This window comes from Protopterus annectens, chromosome 1.part0 (assembly GCF_019279795.1).
Source record: "Protopterus annectens isolate FY-2018-M chromosome 1.part0, PAN1.0, whole genome shotgun sequence".
NCBI lineage: Eukaryota > Metazoa > Chordata > Ceratodontiformes > Protopteridae > Protopterus > Protopterus annectens.
Window position 1 is genome coordinate 1147662180 of NC_056725.1, and position 22298 is coordinate 1147684477.

The following is a 22298-nucleotide window of genomic DNA, read 5'->3' on the forward strand; positions in this document are numbered from 1 at the left end:
TTTTTAGGCATTGATAGATACATATTCACAGAATATGTATTTATTAATTAATACAGACCCATATTGGACACGGTTGGAACTTATTTATCTAGTTTATATAGAGATACTCACGTAGATTTTTTTTTTTTTTTTTAGCTAAGAGAGAATGCTTAGTCTGAAGATATATCCATTCCAGATTGTTAGTACACATTGCACTGGTGAGTTATGTTTGGATGACTGGATGCAATTTCACAGCATTTGCCAGAACTTCAATTTTTTACTTGATTTCATTTAGATATTTAAGAATATAGGGTAATAAATTATACATGAAGTAGGCAAGTACAGGCTGTTTTTTTATCAATACAGGTGAAACCAGGAGAAGGGTTCTGGTTTATATACCCCCTCAAGCTTTTTGATTAATGTTGGGTTACTCGTGGACCAAGTGCTGAATTCACATTTTGGAGTTTTAGTCAACAATAACCTAATGGACTTTTGTTTGACACACATTGTCTGTGGTTGCATTATTCACCCCAGATATAATACTAATATTTTTGATTTTTTAAATTTAGTAGGTAATAGTTTTGGGGGAATAGTCATGTTTCACAAGAGGATAAAAATACTGCTGTATGATGGTAAAAGCTCAGTTATAAGTGCTGTGGAACATATATAAGAACAAAGACTCTGCTTATTGGATGATATCAATTGACTTTGATATATTTAATATCAGTGAATAATGCAAATAGCAGTGGGCCATGTTTTTGCCTTCTGGACACCTATGTATAATGGATTGAAGGTTGGTTGTGTTTTGCCCGCCTTACACTCTACAGTAGTACTGTGATAGTTTTAAACCAGTTCAGTGTTTTCACGACTCATGTCTACTTTGCTAATCAATGGGAAGGCTGAGTTGATGGCAGACTGGGAGCTTTTGACGGGCCTAAGAATAAGGATGTGATAGCAGGTATATGACTGGTTCTGTTTTCTAAATTCTATTGAGGAATTTTAGGTAAGGAGCTGTATATCTCTTTATGTCAAGGTTTAGAATCCATACTGTGCTTGATATTTCATTATTTATTTGATGGGCTGGCTACTCCAAGAATTTTTACTTGGGCGAGTATTGAAGAGTAAAATGTCTGTAGGACTATAGTTTAGCAATTCAATTGGAGGTATGATATTATGATTGTGTTTCCATAGATGGGTACATACCATTTCTTTGCTTGATTAATGTTTGAGATTACTTTATGATTAGGTGTAGCAGATTTCAAATTCAGAGGAGAACTAGGTTTATTTTCCTTAAAATTTGTTGGGGGAGTGTTGTTCCTTCAGGATTCTCAAAGATATTCCCATAGATGCAGTTTAGTTTGCAACAGAATATTTCCCATATTCTTGATATGTACTACTGTTTTAGTGTATGGGAACCATGTTTGGGTACTACATATATAACTCCTTCTCTAATATGTCATTACAAAGCACTGCCAGAGTCTCTTATAAGTGTGACAGAAGCGTCATTTTGTCTAACCTATACAGTAGTTTGTACATCTTTAGCGTGGATATAAAGATATGAAGCACCCCAAAATTTGGAACAAATCCTAAAATGTACTTTAAGGCTCTGGACTTTGCCAATACTTGCGTTTACTTGCCTAAAGATGAAACGTACAGCTGTTGGTGGAACAATATTCCAGATGATTAAACACCGACTTTCTTATGATGCAAATCTTTATTTAGCTGAGAGAATTGTGAGAGCAACAAAAGAAGCATTTGCATTACTGTAGATAGAACTCTGCTTGGGATGTAAGCTATTTCCTTATTCACATGCTGGTAGAAATTCAATATTGAGCCATCTCAGAATTTATAGAGATGATCAAAATACCTGTTGAAAAATTGAGAACCAAGAAGACTGGCCTTAATAGCCAAATAAATTATATACTCTAAGGGGAGGTTGTGAGTACCTTGGAATATTCCTCCTACTCTGAGGAAAAGTGATCTCAGGACTGGTACTGTTAAGCGGTAGGGATGTGAGGGCACAGTTTTCAAGAAGGAACTGCAGGGGTGCAAAACACACTTCAAGGGGTATTATGCTTAGGTTTACATCCTCGCTGTATTGACTTTTATTTTTCAAGTTGCATAACTGGCAGGTGCGCATCTGACTGTGAGCCCAATATCTGTATTGGGAATTGATCACTGAAGCTTTGCATTCTGAGGCATACAATGAACATTTCTATAATTAGCGAACACAAATATGCACACAATGTGCTTGACTACAACATTAAATTCATGCATTCTGGCATGTAATGTTTGCTAGACTGGAATTACCAATGGGTGGGTTTATAGAACAGAAGAGGGTTTAGGGATTTGAGTAAGGGGGGCAAGATGGAGTACTCCCAAAACTGACAAGTTAATATACCCAGGAAGGAGCCCGGTTGAAAAACCCAAATTACTTTCACAAGGTTCTGCTCTCATCTTTTAGAACTTCTCACCGTGGCCACCGATAAACTCAGCAGATGAACTGGATCATGGGAAAACAACAGCTACTTACTGTAGACAAGGATCCAAATGAAATTGGAGCATACTATGATAAAACAAATGTACATTGTTCATTTTCAAATCAACAGGAAACATTGGCAGCAGAGACCCGAGGGTAGTGGGAACATGATAGAGGCACATGGATGTGGAATCCTGTTCAAGGTGCTGATAGCTAAAGGCCAATGTGCTGCAAAACTGGTGAGTGGTGGACTTTCTTGATGATCTGCTATAGGTAAGGGACTGGACTGTTTCTAATAACATTTCAAAATGTACTGTTTTATTGTTACTAGTAATGACTGGCCAATGTTGCTTAACTAGCTCTGTATATTGTGAAAACTAGTTGCAGTTCATTGTAGTTTTGGGAACACTAAGTAACTGAGTTAAATTATTGTGAAGTCATCAGCATATAAGGTACTGTTTAGGTCGGAGTAGAGTGAAAGAGTTAAGTTACTAATGAAAACAGAAGGTAGCAGGGCTTAAAATACTTCGTTGCAGTGCTCCTGCTGAGGCACTGCTTCCTGGACATTTTTCTTCTGATGATTATGTTTGGAGCTTCCTGTTCAGTGGGTAAACTGACAGCCATGTTAAGGCCAGTGTCACTGATATGAATAGAGCTAGGCCTTTAAATGGGGGTGTATGATTGTGAAAAGATTCAAATGTATTCTTTAGGTCCAATATAGAAATGTCTCCTATTGAAGACACCCTTTTTATCCATGGTTCATTGCTGCTGAATTTACCTGTTTGTCAGAGGGTAGGTAAGAATGTATTCAGTAATTGTTTGCAAAACAGTTTCTCAGTAATCTTAGCTAATGAACAAAATACTACAATTTGTCTGACATCTGTGGTCAATGTGTCACATGAGTGCCAGGATTATGCCTCAGGTAATATGACAAGTGTGACATAATGAGTTGTAGATGTGAAGTCATTGTTAGACATTTAAGTGAAGGAGAAAAACCCTCAGTTTACTTTTAAGAATAAAAAGAACCTGAGAAGGAGGTTATGTAATGTAAAGGACAGAAAGAGTAAACCGATGGCTTTTGGTACCAGACCTTGTGGTAAATGTTCACAATGCAGGTATATTAATGAAGAGACATCTTTTGTGCACCCAGACACAGGTAGATCATATGACATCAGAATGCAGGCTGATTGTGAAACCATGCATGTGGTTTATTTAGCTAAATGTATAATTTGCAAATGTTTCTACATTGGCAAGACAGATCATACCCTGAAAGATAGAATAAGAGAGCATATATACCACATTGGTAAAGGTAGTGGTACCAGTGCCTTAGCTAAACATGTGAAGAATATGGAGGAACAACATAAATTCCTTTTCATGGTTGTATCTAGGACCTATGAGAACTTAAGAGTAGGAGACATTAGGGCTAGGACAGAAGAGGTTGAGGCTAAATGGATTGTGATGTTAAGAGCAAATCATGGACATGGATTGAATGATCATGTGCCCATGAAACCTGTCCTTATCAAAAGAGCCCCATATAGATAGTTCACATTTTTCACTTTCATTAATATATGTTTTAGATATTTCATTTATTTATGTTTTATATACATTTTAATGTATGTATAGAACATATAAATTTTATTTTGATATAGATTTATTATGTTTTTTATAAAGTTAGATAGTTTTTACTTTGCATCTTTAAAAATTAATTGGAGTATGTCATGTGACTGACTCGCTTGTAGATATAAGGTGTAAGTATTTGCATTAGTTGTACACCTGAAGAAGCATTCTGTGAAAGCGCTAGTGTGTTGCAATAAAGTGGTACTACTTGGTAAAGTTCCTGGTATATTTTCATATTTGTGTTGGACACTGGAGCCTATCCTCAGCAGTTTTTTGTGTGTCCTGACATTCATTCTTTGATGCTGCAGAGTTATCTGGTGCTTGGCGGTCGTTTTTTTTTTCCTTTACATGGATATATTACTAAGTGTACCTATTGGGGGGTGGGAGTGGGTTTAGGTTCTCCAAGACCCTATCTGGATGAACGGATGCTATTTCTGTAGGTGCAGTACTTCCCATGCCATAGTGCTGTGCAGCATGGCTGGTCTTGTTGTTGCCATTATGATTAATGGCACAGCTATAGAATGCCCTGTGCTTGGCCTCATAATATGTGGCTGAGTAGTTTCACAGTGTGGTTTTATATGGTGTATCTGCATCTTACTGAGGCTGACCAGGGATCACCTACACTCATGTGTGTTCACTCTTGCAACAGTTACTACCTTCTGTGGTACAGTTTAAAACACGGTATCAACGGTTTGCCTTCTTGTTTTTGTTGGGCTGAATCCTGGTTCTGTTTCAATGGCACAATCACTGCACATATGTGACTGCGTAAGGTTCATTTGTGTAGGATTCAGCATTTGCACATGCATTGTCCATCTGCATGGGTGCCATGACAGTCACCACTCTGCTCTTAGGAAACATAACATTGGCTTTGGAGACTGACTATGTGTAGCATACTGTTAGTCCTGTTTGTGTGAGTACTGTGCTCCAGGTCAGTGGAGTCGATGGAATCCAACATGCATTGAGTGCAGGTGTTGGTACATGAGGAGTCTTCCCAGTTCATAATGGAATAGTTGACAGTAGCCATTATTATGGTTCTGTCTCAGACCTAATCTTCCCCATTACAGCACATTATGACAGTTGGGACATCCACAGCCTGGTGGGTGATCTGTCTCAGGATGCAATTTGAATTCCACTTTGGCACAAAGGTAGTTGCTCAGCATAATGCATCTGAAGTTATGCAAGTGCAACTAGCGTGGGGGTGTACATATCCTTCAGGAATATGGACACACCTGCGGCCCGTGTGTTCCAATAAAGGATAATGGGCAAGAGGTGAGGTATGTGTTATAACATGGTCATGCAGGGGTGCTCTCTGGAGACTTAATCCATATCTCAGTCACTGTACAGATATGTTCTCCATGTTAGGGATTGACATATGTGTGTCCATATAGTGTTTCTGACATGTATCATTGAGTAGCAAGACCCATAGTTTATTGCTTGGCTGTCCCTGTAACAGCAGTGGACCTTCACTTGTATCATGCATGATGAAGGCACTATAGGGGTAGCATGAGCCCTAGCCAGTATCCAGATTCCCAGGGGTGACAGGTGCAGGCCCTGTCTGGCAAAGCATCATGGTCTGTCAGCCATGTTATCCCAGGATGACAGATACTGGATACCCTTTGACTTGCAACACTACACTAGACAATTGTGGAATACACTCCTTTTGTCCCTGTACTGCAGTATCATTCTGGCCAATGGCAGAATGCTACCCAGGCCTTGGGACATACCTGCACGGGCTACAAGATCTGACAGTTCCTACATGTGTTTCCATGCAGTCCAGGCTACTGCATCACAGGTCCTGCACAACAACATGGAATATGTCAGAGCCATGTGTATAGTTCACAAGGTGGTTTGAGTGTATGGGTATGTGGCTAATCATGGCAGCCAGGCAGCTGATGGTATGTATGCCTTCGTATAGGTTGGTATGTAACATAGGGCTAGATTTTGCATTCACAAATGAGTACTGTTGGGCATGTTTCCAGTCACGTGTTCTGAGGTGTGGCACAATTATGCAAACTATGTCATACAGTTTGTGTATTTCGGTGTCTGTCTCTTACTGCTTGGGGAGTCACTTGTTTGGCCAGATACTTAGAATCATCTGTGAACGTGTGTGATTTCTGGTAGTGTGTGTGGGTGTCCTTACTGTGTTCTGGTAAGGGTATGTGTTGGTTGTGTTGATGAGCTGCATGTGTTAACCTACACCTCATGACTGTCCAGTCCAGTCATGGCTGTAGACTGGGCTGCCTTCCAGCTTACCCCTGTAGCTGCATCCCAAACAATATGTGGGGCATGGTGTTAGGTGGGTTTGGCAGTGTACATGGCATAGAGATTACATTCCCCCAGGATGGCCACATGCACAAAGCTGACATTAGTAAACACCAGTAGCTGACTAGTGGACATGCCTGTATGAGCATTCAGTACTAGAGCATGCCTGTATGAGCATTCAGTACTAGAAGTACCAAGTACTGTATTTAGTTTATGTATTGCTTATGAAGATGTTTTAGACAGTGATGCTCACATGTAAATATTTGTGTTATGGACATGACAACACTGGCTATTACAGAAACATTGTAGCTACCTTTAGCAGCAGTCCTCCACTGAGGAGCACATCACATCCTGTTAGTTGATTACAGATGATGCAAGTGTCTACAGGTCTGTTTCCTTCTCTGGGTATACACTCACATATCCACCAGGACCATGAGCTCTGTTGGGCACAGACACCCACTCTCCAAACAGAGTCATGTATCAATAGACTCTGATGCCACTATCAACATGATCAGGATATAATCAGATAGTGTGAGCCATCACCTATGAAGCGGCTATTACACATGGGCAGCTGTCTCCTACATCTTACACTCCTACTGCAGTTGTTACACTGGAGTTAAAGATGATATGCATCCTGTTTCATTAGCAGTGCTGTGCACTACCTTACCTACAGTATGTGCAAGCGGCTGTTAGGTTGGCAATAAGAAGTTGGGCTACACAAACCTGGTAGCTCAACCAGCATGTCTCTACTCTCAATATCCACTCTATGTAGGTGTGCACATAGCCATTTGGCCCAGCCCTGTAACAAGGGTCACTACACATTTGCATAACATGTACACATGCACAGCTGTTATTGCTTGCAAATGATACTAGAGAGGTCCAGCCCTGTAACAAGGGTCACTACACATTTGCATAACATGTACACATGCACAGCTGTTATTGCTTGCAAACGATACTAGAGAGGTCCAGCCCTGTAACAAGGGTCACTACACATTTGCATAACATGTACATATGCACAGCTGTTATTGCTTGCAAACAATACTAGAGAGGTCCAGCCCTGTAACAAGGGTCACTACACATTTGCATAACATGTACACATGCACAGCTGTTATTGCTTGCAAACGATACTAGAGAGGTCCAGCCCTGTAACAAGGGTCACTACACATTTGCATAACGTACACATGCACAGCTGATATTGCTTGCAAACGATACTAGAGAGGTCCAGCCCTGTAACAAGGGTCACTACACATTTGCATAACATGTACACATGCACAGCTGATATTGCTTGCAAACGATACTAGAGAGGTGGATACTACATGTGTTATGTGCATGGATAGTTACCTGGCTCTTCCAATTATCTTTGCTATCATGCTGCTAAACTGTCAGATGAATACAAATGATGTGTATCCTGTTACTGAGTATTGTAATTGCCAATAAACTTAACCACTGTTTGCATAACATAACAGAACTGCAATGTAGAATAGAATACAGATATGCCTAGAATACTGTACATTACACAGTTACTGGCACAATATCCCACAATGCACACCATATTTGCATGGTAAGCCCACCTTTAACATGTTCATCTTACTTATACACCCATACATATGTTGACTGCTACAATATATTGACATATACTATCCCCTGTTATAGCACATACTTGTTGGACAAGTCCTGACACTGACAGTAGCTGTAAGCAAATTGGTGGGTTTCAAGCCCATATCATCCCTTGTGGTGTATGCGGAGTTTGCCATGTGACCTACAGCAGTACACACATAGAATACTACAAGTATTACTACTGCTCAACAATATATCACTACAAGATAGCTATTTCCACTATATGCATTGATTACACTGTAATTCTTACAGAACAGGTACTACATACTCAGACATACTACATGTTATACATACCTTCTTAGTAATCGGAGGTGTTATTGACTAGTATAATACTCATTTTTGGTTCGTCTTTCATTGTTTTGTACTGTCCTACAGGTAGATACAGATGGTTTGAATGTGTGACAAGGCAACCTTTTATAGTTACAGATCAGTAACATGTGCTATCCCGATGACCAATTGGTGTTCCTAAGTAGCTAATTACATGCACATATTTAGTTTGGTGTTACTGTGTATCATACTGTGCTGATAATCAGTACTTGGTAACACTTCCTGGTGTACGAATCTTTCAACCCTCTGAAACGGGATTAGTTCATACAAACCCTGTTATATCAGCAGCTGTTCAATTGTATAACGGCAACTATTTCACATAGGGCCATGTTAGTGTGTCTGTGTCCAGGTATGTTAAGGTTTCAGCAGATGTTGTACAGTAGTTGAATAATTGGTTATGGTATGACAGTATGTACTAATGTAATTATTTTGGTTGTGGGGTAGATGTTGGTGGGTGTACATAGCACATGCAGGTATGTAGGAACCCCTTTTATACAACATCTATACGTGTGTGGGTGTTCTTTCCCTATGTGAACACCTATCCCTTAGTGGACTAATACTACGGTAACTGCAGGCTGATTCATTAAGGCACTATTAAATGCTTCCTGTATAGCATGCAGGTACTGTTAGTCCTTAAATCCTTTTAGCAATACATCAGAATGTAATAAAGTTTTGCAAAATGAAAGCTGTCTGTGTATTTCTGTCATGGATATTTGCAGTCATTGCAATTGTGTTGGCGACTGTGTCCATAGAACATATTTGTAATAGTGTATTGGCATATGCTCTTCATATGTTATGTTCATATTGTTTGGGGGGGGTGTGATTGCTATGGTCCATGTTACACTCAGACAGGACCACTTTGGATGCTGTCTACAGACATGTATGTATGTATTTATATATATATATATATATATATATATATATATGTATATGTATACACCTTGGATGGCTTAGTGGTATGTCCCATGACTATAGTGTGCATGGTCCAGGGTTAAACACCTACGATGCTTTACAAATGTTTTTTACTCCAGAATATATAATTTTTTTTTTGTATTAATTCGTAACAGTAATACATATGTAGACTTAAATGTGTTGGTTCACAAACTACAGTACATTACAATGTACTGTACATATGTACACAAAGTGACTGTCCCATTTGAGATCATTACAGTGGAATGCATATGGTATAAGGTGTAGTCTAAAGACTGTGCAACATATATACACCTTAGCTGTCTTAGTGGTAAGTCCCATGACTATAATGTGCATGGTCCAGGGTTCAACACCTGCAATGCTTTAAAAAGTTTTTTACTCCAGAATAAGGCTCATTTAAGCAGTTGTAAGCATGTTTAAAAGTGTTTGTGTGACATTATAGCAGCAGTTAAACACAGTTAAACAAACTTTGTAACATATAACCTGTGCACGCAAACACGGCTACATCTGCTAACTACTCCGGATATATACGTCAGTGAAGTAACATCTCACTATGTGATGACATAACATTACATTCTCTGTTGACTGTACTCTCCAGCACACATGGGTTTATATGGGTGTTTTGAATGTTTATTATACAGACAATTACTACCTACCTATATATGCAAGTTGTGGTTAAGGAATACTTCTGAACATGATAAACATCCCTGCCTTTATTGGGATTGGAACCTCGAATGCACAGATACTATGCAGATGCTGTAACCATTACACTGTTGACATTAACGCTGCTTCCACCTATTTCCTATTTAGATGATTTCTATGAGTAAGCTAGGCTAAGCAAAGGGCGGAGGCCCCCAAACTCACTGAGCTTCACGTACTCTTGAAATAACAACATATAACAAATGTACTGTGAGACAATGCATTACATTCCTAACTACATTATGCATAGCCCCTCACTGACACACTTCAAGGGAAACCTTGTTGTGTGAATGAGTAACAGAATATACACCCCTGGGATTATGTGTCCCAGAACCATGTAGCCACGGGGTGGGGGAGCCTGTCCAGCTTGATAGCTGCGAGACCTGTTGGGGGAATTGAATGGTGTTGAATTTTCACATTAACATGCCCTCTTTAGATCACTAAGTGCCCCTATCACCATCCACAACCCCAGTCTTCATCAGCTTCCAGCAACTCTGCCTGGAATTGCTTCATTGGCTATGCTTGACAGAGGATCAGTTACTTCATCAATGGTGCGGGGAAAGTCAACACACTGTAGCTATGCTTCTAATTGCCCTTGGTCAGATAGGTAGTAGGCTATCTGTGAACCTGTAAAGTGCAGGCCATCACAGCCATACTATGTGACTAAGCAGACCTTCAGATCACAATATACAGTGAGAAATCACCATGTAGTCAGGAAACAGTTAAGTACAGCAAGAACATACAGAACACTGATACTTAATCACTCCAATAGCCTATCTTGGAAGCTAGAGGACTTGTATAGGTTTAAGGCTTTCTATTGCTTACCAGTAGGTTACCTACAGGAGAGATGAAAAACTAGCACAGATGGGGAACATGCATGCAATGATACCATACCGGCCTATGTGTCAGCCTTAGGCTTTGGAATACTGGCCAAGGCTATTGGTGCCCCCATGGTGCCTTATTTAGGAGAGTCTCAAAGGAGAATACCAGCTCCGTAAACAGCACAATAGCAGAATCAATGATGGTTATGCTACTCAACACCAGGGGTTGTGATCGCAACATGCTTGCACTCACATCACTCCTCAGGATGGACAACATCAACATCTGTGCAGTAACTGAGATCTGTCTTAAGGCTACTGAGAGCACACCAGTACTACAAGACTACAACCCATACCACAAATTTCAGCCACAGAACATAGACTGACAGACATGGAGGAGCTGTATCCATATTCATCAGGGATACCTACACCTCCAGGATAGTGGGGCAGCATGATACCTCTGAGATCATCCATGTGCAGCTAACATCAGCCACAACTGCAATGTAAACTGTGGCCTGCTATGGATCACCCTCCATGACCCAGGATCACCACTCCACCTACCTGGAGACAGTGGAGAACATGACAGTCCAAACGCACACCCTGGCATTGGTTGATGTCAACTACCATGCCATTAACTGGGAAACTTACTCGGGTACTCACTTCCAGGCCCAGCGCTTCCTGGAATTTATCACCTCATATGCCCTGTATCAGGTGGTAACCTCCCTAGCTGTGACAGGGTTGTGGGGTTTCACAGCCCCTACTTTAAGGGGAAACACTGCTCAAGATAGAGACAGATTTACAAATGCAGTCTATAATCACCTACACGTATGTATGGATCATGCCATCACTGGTAAACCAAGACTCACTCCTCCTAGACAAGGTCTGGTGGACCTCTGCAATAAACAGGCTATACTACAGACGTAGGATAGTGTTCCAGATAAACAGCAAATCCCACGAAGGGCAGACATCCATGACCACTATTAGTATGCTAAGTAGGTCCCTCATGACATCATCCAAGGCTAACATCAGCAAGAGAATATGCAAGGATGCGAAAGATAACCACAAAGCCTTCTTTGGCTATGTCAAGTACCTATGTGGTGACACACAGATTTGCACTGTGCCAGTGAAATATAGCACAAAATATGCTGACCCTACTGATATCACCAACATCCTTGCAGATACATTCATTGCATACTTCACCCCCTAAAGAGCCCACAACACTACCCGAGACGTACAGTATCCCACACATCAGAGACACACAGGTGGAAATGGCCCTCTCTAACTGCAGAACACAGTGTCAATGGAGGCAGATGTTGTTCCAGACTGCATCTTTCAAACTGTACAAGACAACCTGCCCCCACCTAATTAAGCTTTCCTACCTCAGCCTCCACACAGGCTACATGCCCACACAATGGCACGTGGCAACGGTTATTCCACTCCATCAAGATGGAATCACAACTGACCAAGGCAACTACCACCCCATAAGCCTGACTAGCCTGGTCTGCAATGGTATGTTTCGCATCCTCATGGCACTCATTAACAAAGACACTGGTAACCTCTGAACATGTGACCCAACCCAGGTCAGCTTGGTTGAGTGCAGTTCATGCCTCCTGAACCTGTTTGCCGTCTTACATACAGTCACCAAGACGTTAGATGATGGAGGAGGTGGTTCACACATACTACCTAGACCTTGCCAAGACTTTTGACACCATGCCCGACTTGGGTATTATTGATAAACACACCAGCCTGTACATACACACATACATTACAGGTTGGGTTGCCAACGGGCTTACACACAGTACCCACATGGTACGACTAGCGGTCTCCAGGTCCAACTCTTGACCAGTCATGACTGGTGTCCCACAGGATTCAGTCCTGGGAGCCCTACTGTTTGGCATATACATCTCGGATGTACAGGCAAACACAGGTGGACTATGGCAGACCATGTTTGGCAATGACTGCGAACTGGGAGCCATGATTGATAGTACAGCTGACACAGACATCCCTCAAGGGGCCTCACAGAGAACGTCACAGGGTGTCAACATCATGGCCTCCAGCCAAATGCCACTACCTGCATGGTCATTCCATTGTGGAATTGGCATCCACATATTAACACATAAGTGGCAGCCACTTTAATATGGACGAGGTAATGGGGTATCTGGGGACTAAGGTAGATAGTGATCTCCCCTTTGACAATCATATTTCCACAGTAGTTTGGACATCCTTCTATGTAGGCCATCTGATTACTAAAGGATTCCCATCTAGACATACTGGGGTTATAGTGCCCCTTTACTCATCACTCATCAGTCCCATCATAGGGTATAATAACCCATGTGGGTTGTACCTCAGAAGACACTTCCAACAGCTGGGAGGTCCATGAATGTACCTCGCCAAGGGGAATACTGGCCTCCAATATATGGCCTATGCAGCCAGACTGAATAAACTCCTGCTTTACTCAGTGGCATCTCGTTTACCCAGAGATGATCTCTGCTGGCCAACACAGCCATGTTGAACTCAGACTTGATGGATATGCTCACCTATGGAAATCCATGTCACAGTGAGCCACACACTGTAGTGAGCTGAACCTTGCCACAACAACTGGAAGATGCTGGAGGGACAGCTTCCTGTCACAGACACTCGCCATACTTTGGAACAACATCCCCTAACTACATTATACAGAGCCCCTCACTAACATTCTGCAAGAGAAACCTTGAAGAGTGGATGGGGAACAGTAGATGCACCCCAGGGATCCCGCCATTGGCTCTGCTCCACAGAAGGACAGTTAATGAATCAATGGGGTGGCAAAAGCTGACACATTTTGGCTGGGCTTATGAATGGCCTCTGGCAGTTGGCTAAGTACCTACCTATGAATCTATACATACAGTATCTGCATATGCTGATAGCTTAATTTACTGTTCATGTGTTGACTTACCTTGTGCCAATGGCAGTTGTGTGTGCAATAGTTGAGGGCTGCCTATGTTGGATGCACACAGTAGACTGCCTATACATGACAATTTACAGGTAGTCTTGTGTGTGTGTGCCATCCATATTTACTGTGTGTGCAGGTGGAGAAAGGTGTCAGTCCCTAGTTGCCTACACTGTCAGTGTGTGTGCTATACATTCCCTCTTTGCCAAGGCGTGGGCCTACTGGGCATGCCTCCATCTGCCTACTGGGGCTGGCTCAGGGTGTTTGTGGTCTGAGTACTTCTGTGTCTGTGGGGCCCTTGGCAATGGTGGTGGGCTGTGAGGACCTTCACAATTCTGTCCCTGCTGCAGCTGTTTCTGCAGGACCATATTGTGTAGCATGGCACACACTATGAAGATGTGGGCACATGTGCCTGGAGAGTACTGCAAGGCTCCACCAGATATGTCCAAGCAATGGAATCATAATTCCAGCATCCCAAACACACGCTCTATGATGATTCTGGTTTGTGCATTTGCCTCATTATGGCATTCCTGCATGGGTGTGTGTGCATTTCTGATGGGAGTCATCATCCATGGTTTCAGTGCATATCCAGCATCCCCACCAGGTGGCCATATGGGATGTCCCGCCTGGCAAATAACCGATACAGCTGTGAGGCATGCCAGATGTGGGAGTCATGATAGCTTCCAGGGCTGCCAGCACACACATCCATGATAATGCTCTGGGCATTGCACATGACCTGGCAGTTGATGGAGGGGTATCCCTTGCGGTTTATGTAGCTCCTACCCTGCTTACCGGGTGGTGACTTGATGTGTATGTGCATGCATTCTATTGCACCCAGTACCTCTGGGTATTCTGCCACACCGTGGAAGAGACGCATATTGCTGGCCAACTCCTCCTGCGTTCAGGGGAAGAATATGTGCTCATTAGCATGTGGTAACAACATCCAGGAACTTTTATAGTACCAAAACCAGCAGTAACCTTGGTCGAGGAAAAAGCACTTGCACCTTGCAGGAAATAGCATAATAATGTTTTAATAGCTGCTTTCGTCAGAAGACTTAATCAGAATACACAATGAATCAAACAGTCCACTTTAAATAACAAACCCTACAATCAATTATACAATTAGAAAAGTAATTAAAAATGATATATATCAATTAAATAACATTTCATCAGTACCTTTGTCTATACATAACTTACGATCTTTTAAAAAACATTTGATGTTAATGGCATCGTTTAACCCTGGAAGTTTATCAGATCTTAATCTGATTTGCCACAATGTTTCCCTTTGTTCTACATAATTTTTAAAATCACCCCCCCTCCCATCTGATTTACATACTTCAATAACTGTGAATAAAAATTTCTTGAAATTCTGACAAACTAAAGAGTGCTTAAACAAAGCGTTTGTCTCATCATGACATTTAATACTATACATATGTTCACGAATGCGTGTCTTAAGACATCTGGTGGTCATTCCCACGTAAAAAGCGGGACAAGTACTGCAGATACTAATGTAAATGACACCTTTGGTGCAACAGTTTACATATTCTGGCACTTCAAAAGTTCTATCAATGGTATCGATGACTATAAGTGGCCCTTGAGAAATATATCTACACCACTGGTGCAGAGTGTATGGGAATACACAAATGTGTGTGAGGTGCTTTCACACTTTATAGTATTGTGCTATGGATGCTGCTGATGTCAGTGGGTGTGTATGAGCTATTCCAGCTGCAGCTTGTCTTAATTATGGGTTTTGCAATGAGTACTGCAAGTGTGGGGCCTTTACTGTGGAGATCTACCTGCCTGCCTTGATTAATCTGTTGTCCTTTAATACACTTGTAGACCTGGATCCCTTCCCATTATCAGGCATGCATCCACCTGCCATCTTTCTTGTTTGGTACTTTCCCTACCCAGTCATGGCAAAATGTGCCTTGTAGCTGATATACTGCAAATTGGCTTTGTTCTGCTTTGACACTTTACTGTTTTCTTTGTAGTACAGCCCCTCCCCTTTCCTGTTCTACAGGTAGTTGCTTGCAGCCTTGTTAGCTGTTGCCAATGGCCCACTGTAGGCTCCTAGGTGTTAATTAGTCATTTGTACTCCAATTTCACTGCTGCAGCATTTCCTTATTTCTTTCCTATATCCTTCCTGTTTCAGCTGCAGTGCACGCCACAAATACCCGTTTACCGGGTTTACGCACATTTTCATCTCCGTTCACATGCATACTTGGTTACCTTGTGTACTCTCAGCTAAGCATAGCTATGGCCAATTCGACACACCCCTATCCTGCAGCTTTGCCTAGCTAAGGGCAAACCGATTTAGCAATGCTCCAATGTGCTTACAGCAATGGCGACACACTCCTCTCTTGATGTAATCTTTATCGCAAGGGCACACCTCAGTGTTATAACGCTACACTGTGAGGTGCATCCTTACACCAGCGGGGAATCTGTGATTCACTATTACTCCTCTCATTTGCATGGCATTGCCTACTAATTCCTAGCTACTGCGCATAACACTGTCACTGCCCCTTGGCAACCCATGCGCCATAAGTATGGTGTAGCATGCCTGCCATTGACTATTATGGGGAAATCGTGATATGTGTTTCATTGTGGTTTTATTCTATATTTTTATATATTCCTTGCAATCCCCTTTGCGCACCTCTGCCCTGTGCTTCCACATCGCGATAGTGCCACTATATACATAAAATGTTATTTTTTTTTATTTTGTAAAATTTTTTATGCCAATAGCTATATATTTAGCCATTGGCATATATTAACAGTATAATACATGTGTCTGGTCGGCTGTCATGGCTCCGATTTTATGTTTGCAAAAATGTAAATCATTTTCTATGGTTTACATTTCTACATGCTTACACTATGCCTGCACCACTTCCTGAATCACTACATACCTTGATTTGCATGCTACACTGCTGCACATGGGGTCATTAGCATGCAAGGCTCGGGAGTTGTGCGGGTGTAGCTTACGCAGGTAGTGCACATGGAAAAAGCTCGTACCTGAATCACTCGTCAGCCATATTTGGTGTTAGAACACCGACGCTATGCCTGCACCTGGCGTAAGCTTCATGAATCCTGGGGATAGTTAGAACGCTGCACAAATATATACAGATATATGAATATATACAGAATACTACACAGATATGTACAGGTATATATATATATATATATATATATATATATATGTATATATATATATATATATATATATATATATATATATTTTCTTCTCTCTCTTGCTTGCTCTCTCTCTCTCTCTCTATCTCTCTATATATATATAGATATACATGCGTCATAGGACCTTATCTGATTACCAAAGTTTAAAACTTCAAACATCATACGGCCGAGACCATATGATTGAAGTTTTGAATGGAGATCATTGTGCAGTGTGGCATGTGAATTTTCCTCACTGTACTGTTTTCTCAAAGTTGGTGTATTTAATTAGCAGGGGGTGCAGGGGGCGGGGCTTGCCCCTCCGCAAAAACGTAAACAAAAAAAATTTTTTTTTTTTGTATTTTGGTTTTGTAGTTTCAAAACCTTGATCATATGGTCTCGGCCTTATGATGTCTGAAGTTCAATAGGGACCTATATATATATATATATATATATATATATATATATATATATGTATATATATATATATATATATATATATATATATATATATATATATATATATATATATATATATATATATATATATATATATATATATATACACACATACAAGCACACACACACACACACACACACACACACACACACACACACACACACACACACACACACACACACACATATTTTATATATATATATATATATATATATATATATATATATATATGTATATATATATATATGTATGTATATGGGTCTACTTCAGACTGTCGACCGTTCAGAATGCTGACTTTCATATGGCCGACATCATATGATCGACATTCCGAAAGACTGACATCCTGAAATAGTACCATTTACCTACCTGTAATCACAGCTCCCCACACCCCCTGTTACTTAAATATTCTCACTCCAAGATCGCACTACACTGCAGGAAAGGGGAATCTCCCAGTCCCGCACTGTAGCAGGATCTCCGCTATCATTTGTCAGCCTTTCAAATGTTCCCTTATATGGTGTCGGCCATATGAGTTTCGAACATTTGAAAGTTTGAACAGATGAAGGGCTCCCATTTATATAAATATATATATATATATATATATATGAATATATATACATATATATATATATATATATATATATATATACTTTTCTTGAATAAAATTTCAAAATGTCGAACAAGAAAAGTAGAAACCCACTTAAGCGAAAGTGCTCAACATCGAAAGTGCACTTTCGCAAAAGCCGATTCACTGAATCAGAAAAAAAACAAAACATATAACTTTAAACATTATTTTGCAGCCCCTGCACCCCCTCATGTGGGGGGCTGTGCCCCCCCCCACACCCCCTACTTAAATATACCAACTCTGAGATTGCACTACAGTAGGGAAAATAATATATTTCCTTATCCCCACCGTAATGTGCTTCACTGAATCGGCTTTTGCGAAAGTGCACTTTTGCTTAAGTGGGTTTCTACTTTTCTTGTTCGACATTTTGAAATTTCGATCAAGAAAAGTCGACCCATACACATACACACACACACACACACACACACACACACATATATATATATATATATTATACAGTGTTTTACACACACACACACACACACACACACACACACACACACACACACACAGTTGCATACAGAACACTACAGATATATGCAGATATACAGATATAAATACTGTACAGATATATAAAGAACAGTTTATAGATATACACAGAACACTACATAGACACATGCAGTTATAATGAAATTGGTCTATTGTGTATTACCAAACTGCTCTAATGTCAAATGTAAACCACTGACAAAATAAGTTCAATCATACATACTATCAGGAAAAAAGAACGCAAAAATATTGAGAGAAGAAAACTACTTCCTCTCTCAATATTAAAACTAAAAGCCTCCACAACAATAGCTTCAAATTTGTCCACCCCCCTGCACACCTTCATAATGGATGCTAACCACAACTCTAACTGTGCCTGTTTTCCCAACCCTAACCTTACACCTTAATATCATTAAAACCTTCCTGTAAGCCTGCCACCCCACAAGACAGACACACAAACATTCACAAACACACAAAAAAACATTACATCTATTCCCTAACCTAACCCTTACCCTAAAATACACAAACTGCACACAAACACACAACACTCATACTTCACCCACCCCCGACTCTAACCTAGCTCTCAGACACACACACACGCACGCACGCACGCACGCACACACACACACACACACACATGATCACACCATCCCAACAACCCCACTTACCTGTATTGACATTCCATACCATCGACATAGCCACTGTTCAGCCATCTGTACCATCGGGATTACATCACCCTTGCATTGGACGAACGAATGTGCATTCAGTCAAATGTGGGGGGACCATATTATATATATATATATATATATATATATATATATATATAGGCCTATATCAAAATTATGAACTCCCACATCATCAAACATTAAAACGAGACCAGAACACCATACATTCAAAATAACAAAACCGCATGTCACTGAATATTGGAATATTAAGCAGGTAAACATTAGTCTACAACAAACTGCAACACAGAGAGAACCTTTTGCAGGGGGGATCAAGTCCCCCTCCCTGTACTATCCACATTCCCTACTAATTATATATTCTATTTCTGAGACTGCATCACAGCTGGGAATGGTCATGATCCCAAACCCAGCTGTACCATGATCTCTCAAATTACTTTCTTACTCTGTTCAATGTTCCGATGTTCAGTGCTGTGCTGTTTTTTTAGTTTGAATGTTTGTCATTCTAGTCTCATTGTTTTAATGTTGAATGATGTGGGAGTTTGTTATTTAAAAAACAAAAGCGACTTAGCATTTTATATGACATCATTTGACAGGTGGTTTTATCTATGATTAATTTTTTGCTTGCTTATTGCTGACTATATATATTGCATTTTGTTCATATGCAGTGTTGACTGATCGTTCTATCAATGTAATATGCTAATATCTTAAGTGATTGATGCTAACATTAAATAGACATTCATGTTCCGCTATTTAATGTACATTGGTGAAAATCTGAAATAAAGAATAATGATTTGTTTAAATTGTCTACCAATGCATGCGCTTATTTAGAGAATTTAGCCAATAGCGTTTTACGCATGGTGATAGATGAGGGGTAACATTCTGTGGTTCACTTTGCGAATTAGTATTTCATAAGTAACATCCCCTACTTGGAACTTGAAATTTTTTTTTTGTTTCCCATGTATCCATACATATTTTTTTATATATGATGTGGAGTTTGTAAGCTTAAGGATTATGACTACGAAGTGTTTGCATTAATGACTGTAATTGAGTTACTTGTAAAGAATGTTCCTAAATACGTTCTCCATAATAAATATGGTCATGGGATTGAGTTTAATAACTTATTTACTGCTTTTGACGTGGCACTGTAGATTAGAGCGTGCATGAGCTTGTGCTTTATTTTAAGGGCTAGGTTTAAGCCTCCTGTGCTTGTTCTTGTTTTTTCTTGCTCTCTTACTTTCTCTTGCATTAATGTTGTATATGTGCTAGCTGAGTTGGATATTGGAGTGGAAGTTTGGGCCATTGAGTTGATGGACTGAGGCTTGAAATATGACAAGTTATATAATGAAGGGCATTTGTACTTTTGGCTATTTTAGGTCTGATTGCCAGGTGCCTAGTTTAAAGTTGTTGAAGGGTTGCTTTATATTGAATGCAATTGTTGATGTACTTGAGTACCATGTGAGTGATCTCTCTTTATAAGATGGCATTTTTATGCATCAACTTTCATTGATTTTTATGTGCTATAAGTCTTACAGTGTTTAATTTGACTTTAATTCATCAAAAATTGTAAAAATGGGATGTGATTTGTTATATATCTGATGATTTTCATCGGACAATAATATATATCATTCTCTAAATACAAGCATTCCTTAATATGGATGTGTTCAGAGGTAGGCGTTTTGCCCTCAAGTTAAGGGAATGGATTAATCAAGCGCCTGAATAGTATTTTAAAAAACATCGTTTTATAAATGTGATTTAGCACTCTACATGACAGCATTCAATAGGTATCTCTATCCAATATTAGTCTTTGTTTTTATTATTGCTTATTGTTGACTGTATATGATTCATTTTGTTTACACGTAGTATTGACAGATTGTTCTATGAACGCAATATGTTAATATCTCAAGGGATTGATGTTAACATCAAATAGACATTTGCGTTCCGTCATTTAACATCCATTGGTGGAATTCTAAAACAAAGAATAATGATTGGTTAAAATGTCCATCAATGCACACTTGGGATAGGGATTTTAGCCAATAGCAGTTTATGCATAGCGATAGATGAAGGGTAACCTTCTGTGTTTTAATTTGCGAATTAGTATCAGATAAGCAATATCCCCTATTCAGAACATAAGATTGTTTTTGATTCTTATGTATCCCTACACATATATTATTTATTTATATGATGTATAATTTATGTTTTAATTTAAATAGGGGTATTTAGTATTAACAATAAATGATCATTACTATAGATGGAAATAGGAAACATAGGCTAATGATTCACATTAAGGTAACCAATGCAAGTGCCTGAATTGAGAAGTTGACCAATGCCGTTTATTGGACACACAATGACAGTAATTGGCTAACGTATTCATTGAACTTATTTGATTGGTAGAACACAGAAACAACAGCTGACAATAGGCTAACCGGCATCTAAGCATCTAATATTTGGCGCGATTTTTATTAAGAGTTGATTGGATGATATTTTAAATAAATAGAAGGTCGGTGTTGTTTATTTTTAAATCTGATGAAGGGTTTAATACTCAAAGCCACTTTTCATTTATTTTACAGTTTATCAAATTTGCTTTTACTTTGGCTGTAATATTAATTTGAATACTTAACCTCAACGTGGTGAATACGTGGAGTTTATTTTCTGTTGTGCCTGGATTTTATCTGTGGATTCTTTATCTGCCTATTGACCTTGTTTTGGATATATATATATATATATATATATATATATATATATATATATATATATATGCCTATATCAAAATTATGAAGTCCCATATCATCAAACGTTAAAACAAGACTAAAACAGCATACATTCAAAATAATAAAACCGCACAACACTGAACATTGGAATATCAAGCAGGTAAACATTAGTCTACAACTAAACTACAGCACAGACAGAACCTTTTGCAGGGGGTCAAGCCCCCCGTGCTATCCACCCCCCCTGCTAATTATATATTCTACTTCTGAGACTGCGTCACAGCTGGGAATGGTCATGATCCCAAACCCAGCTATACCATGATCTCTCATATTACTTTCTTACCCTGTTCAATGTTCTGACGTTCAATGCTGTGATGTTTCTTTATTTTGAATGTTTGTCATTCTGGTCTCATTGTTTTAATGTTTAATGATGTCAGAGTTTGCTGTTTTGATATGGTCCCATACACACACACACACACACACACACACACACACATATATATATATATATATATATATATATATATAT